Source organism: Haemaphysalis longicornis, unplaced genomic scaffold (assembly GCF_048455015.1).
Source record: "Haemaphysalis longicornis isolate Haplotype H1 unplaced genomic scaffold, Haemaphysalis longicornis Haplotype H1 scaffold_7, whole genome shotgun sequence".
Lineage (NCBI taxonomy): Eukaryota > Metazoa > Arthropoda > Arachnida > Ixodida > Ixodidae > Haemaphysalis > Haemaphysalis longicornis.
In genome coordinates, this window is record NW_027526422.1 from 32340359 (window position 1) to 32345112 (window position 4754).

The following is a 4754-nucleotide window of genomic DNA, read 5'->3' on the forward strand; positions in this document are numbered from 1 at the left end:
TCACTTTTTCCCACGTCGTCTTAAGAGTCACTTTTACCAGCGAACACGTACCCATAATTGTGTACAAAGCGCGTGCTCAAAGGGCACACCGAAACGGTCGGCACTGTCGTGACAATTGCCGCAACGCCCAGCTGCTTTGGTTTCATGCCCAAACTTATGCGAGATTTTGCATGGGTATTATTCATGTGTCTCATAATAACTGTAAATATGACTTGGTACATCTTGGTGCATATGTTACTACGGAAATTCTGTACATGCATGCGTGTGTGTGATTAGTGTAGTATGTGTGCATGCATTTACATCGTACATACACCACAGCCTAGTGTGACTAGTGACACTAGATAATTTAGTGACACTACCACAGCCATCAAACGTTACTTGCGTAATAAGCACCAATGCACCCAGGGTTTTATACACCCCCCTAACACCCCCAACACCCCCCCCCAGAAGGACTTCGACACCCCCCCCCCAAAAGATTCCACAACCACAAGCACCCTGCCTAGGGATTTATACAACCCCCCCCCCCCCCCCCAAATCGAAATTCTGCATAAACCCTTGAAAGCACCTTCCTCAACTCTCAACATTACAACTACCAGTATTGAATGGAACCATTGGCAAAGCTCATGGATGAAAGATAAGAATTGGTAGGCTACTTCTGCACAGGTAAGCGAAAAAGTGGAAATTGTGGGGCAAGATCAAGATCGCAGGCTCTAATTATGCCAGTATCTCCAGTACCGAAGTTACCGTCATGGTCATAGTCGGTCACAAATGGTAGGTTACAGTCAGATTACTCACGCTTTAAGACCTCATCAACAGCCTACTTAGGTGCATTGCGGGACGAAGGCCTAGCTCTCCCGTTGACTTCCCACCGCTCCTGTCCTGCGCTGCTCGAGTCCCCTGTTGGCCACCGAATTTCCCTAAATCATCCCTCCATCTTGTTATTGGCCTTCCCCTTCTTCTAGACCCATCACTTGGTGGAATTAGGGTACCATAATTCCCCAATGCTACATGTTCCCTAATTACCTTAATTATCCTAATTCCACCTGTTGTCGGTTCGTCTCACTGGTCAGCCCAAGTCCATTTCTTTTTCTGTACTCGAACTATGATATCTTCTTCTCGACTTTGTTCCCTGATCCAGAAAGCTCGGTTGCTGTCCCTAAGTTTTACTCCTTATATTATTTGTTCCACGTCCCGTTGAGCAGACCTAAGATTGCTTTCCATTTGTTTAGTAAGGTACCAAGCTTCAGCTCCGTATGTCATCACCGGCAGCATGCACTGATTGCATATTTTTCTTTCGAGTGACAGAGATAGCTTACTTTTGGGAGTGTTTGCCGAGTGCTCCCCTGTCCATACCTATTCTGCGGCGGATTTTTCTCTCGTGGTTGGGGTCAGCGCTAACCATCTTTCCGAGGTAGTTATATTCTTAGTTCTAGCGTTTCGTTTCCTAAGCTGAAGAGGACGTATTGAGAGCGGCGAGATGCGCAACGAGGCCGCACACCGGACAATGGAACCTCGCATTGCCGCAGGTGTGTTTATGCTTTGTGCATTTACTTATTTGTCGATTGTTCGTTGGAACGTGCAGTTCCTCGTTCCCATCGGCGCAGCGGTGCCGAAAGGGTATAGTCAAGGCGGGTTTGATTCCAGCTCTTGATAGACGTATTGAGAGCGGCGAGATGCGCAATGGTCACGTAAGAAGGAGCGGCTCCGACAGTCTGCGGACCGCCCATGTGCACCGGACAACATAGCTTCGCATTGCCGCACGTGTGTTTATGCTTTGTGAATTTATTTGTTTAATGTGCAAAGTCACGCGCAGTGTCATTATACGCACCGTCATACTCAAAGTCATACGCGGGGCCTCTGAATCATTCGCTTAGTATTTTATTCGCGAAGAGCAGTTTTCCAACTGCCAGGCGTCAGCGGATCTCTTCTACGTAAGCCATCGTCTCCGCTTATTCCCTGGGAACCGCGCGTATGTGGAGATAATTGAACAACCGCCTCTTACGGCCAGTGTGCGGAACGTCATACGCAGGATGCCTCTCTCTCTCTCTCTCTCTCTCTCTCTCTCTCTCTACATCCGAGCGCTACCCACGCAAGTACGGAGTGCTGCCTGCTCCGGAAGTAACTATCATCCCGGATAAGCCAGATAAGTTCAACCACGCTGGAAAGGCTTTTAGGGACGCCAACAGCAAAAATCTGGCCACCATGGTGCAAAAGTTGGCCGACACCTCCTATGACTTGCCAAAGCAAGTTTTGGCCATTAGTCCATAGCAGCTGTAGAGCACCCCATCACGGCGGCGGTCAGGCCAGCAATACAGCAGAGGGTGCTAAGAATCTTTGGGGGCTCACAGGCCACCTTTGGCCCCTGACCCTGGCAACGTACAACGCGCGAATCCTGTACCCCCCCCCCCTCCCCCCCGGCTCAACCTCTCCCGTGAAGCCGCATTCGTGGTCCGGAAAGCACACACCTCCTCTGTACTCACTCCACCCCGTATCCACTACATACAAGGCATCCTCTCGCGTCCCACTTGCCCTATACACCCAACTGTCCTTCCTACGCATCAATACAGCACCTTTACTGGGAGTACCATCCACCAGACCTACCACCACACCTGCGTTCCCGCACCACTTCCTGGGAGGACTGGTTGAACCCGGGTCTTGGCGTGGATGTCAAGTCGAAGCAAATTACTCCTGGCGGCCCAATGCGTTCGTGTTAGTGAGGGCCTTTGGGAGTTCTAAGGACCAGCCGTCTACTGTATACAGTAAAACGTCGTTACAAGAGGCATTCAAGGGACCCAAGAAACATACGTCTCAGGGTCTCCTGTACGCAGTGTTGCTAACATGGCAAACATAGGGAAATCAACCAAACCGTCTTCGTTCAAATGTCTCTTATAACCAAGTGTCTCTTGTAACAGTGTTTCTCGTAACGAGGTTCTACTGTAAAGAAGAGACTGTGGCACGACGGCTCATACTAAGGCTGTTTAGAGAATAAAGTTTATCTCTCTCTCTCTCTCTAGCAATGAAAGCTTAGATGTACTACTAGAGGAGCTCTCGGACATTAGGTGGGATATGCGTTCGGGCATTAGGTGGGATTAGGTGGGATATGCGCCAACAACTAGCAGTGATGATGAAACCGAAGACATTTTATGCAAGGACGTGGAATCAACTATGAAGAAGGGAACAACAAAGTTCACTATTGGAATAGGAGACTTTCGCGCGATCGGTGCGAAGCAAATGGGAGAAAGGCAAACGGGAAACTTTTGAATAGACAACCGCAACAGTCGAGGAGATAGACTGGTTGGATTTGCAGAGAGAAATAATTTGCGGTTGATGAGCACATTCTTCTACAAACGAAAGAATGGGAAATGGGCATGCAAAAGTCCCGATGGTATACAGCAAAACACCGAAATGACTTCATTTTAAGTTACAACCCAGGCATTGTGCAGGACGAAGAGGTTACACTAAGATTCGAAGCAGCCCTCGAAGGATGGTTAGATGCAAGGTAAGACTGAATCTCAAAAGAGAAAGGAGAAAACTCGTGAAAATTAAGAAACCCAGCATGCAGTCAGTCAGAGCCAGGACGGAGGAGTTTAAAATAACTCTTCAAAACAAGTGTGCGCTTCTAAACGAGGAGAACGAGGATAGTGTAGACAGGCCAAATGATAACCTAACAGCAGCAACCACAAAATCTACAGCCGCTGTAGGAGAAGCATACGGTAGGAAACAAAGTGGAAACTAAGAAAACAAAGGAACTAATTGCAAAACGTAAGAACATGAAAGTGTCAAGTACGGTTGATCAAGTTCAGTTAGCAGAGCTGTATAAATTATTCAACAGAAGTAAAACACACGGCATTCGTGCATATGGCAAAAATGGAGAACCGCGTGTACGTAACGACCTGCATTTCCGCAATAATGCAGAGTTCGCGGAAGTTGCACCTTTAATCGTCGTAATAGCGTAAATGGAGATAATTGGTCAAACAAAATTTCGAAAAAAAAGGGTAATAAAGAAAATAGCTGAAATGGCGAACTGTCTATGTAACGGCCTGCATTTCCACAATAATGCAGATTTTGCGGAAGTTCCACCTTTAATCTTTATAATACCGTAAATGGAATCGGTCGAACAAAATTTAGAAAAATAAGAATAATATAACGAAATAGCTAAGATGGCGAACCGTGTACGTAGCCCTGCTTTTCCACAGTAATGCAGATTTCGCGGAAATTCCACCTGTAATCGTTATAGTAGCATGAATGGAGGTAATTGGACGAACAGAACTTTGAATAACTAAAATACAAGAAATATATACATAAATACGGAAAAGTACGACGAATAACTAAAAAAATGAAGGAAGCTCACACTAATGCATAAAACTGGGCGGCCGCCGCAATCTTGGTCAATCTCCCTAAATGGTTATGGTTGGCATGACAAACGTGCGCAGGGGACGCTGGGCGGTCGTCGCGAGGCACGCAAGCACGAGCGCTAGGCATTTTTTGGCTTTTTAACTGCCGGGCGGTGGCAGTGAGGCCCGCGCTCATGTGCGCGCGCTCGGCAATTTCTTCGTATTTTTAACTGTCGAGACGAAAAATTACGATTTGCTAAACAGCTTCGCTGTTAAAACAAGAAAATATAAAAAATACGCGAAATGGCGAACCCTGTAACACCATTCATTTACAAAAAAAACGCAGACTTGGCATCGTTATAATAGCGTAAATGGAGATAATTGGTCGGACAGAATTTAGAAAAACAACAACAAAAAAAT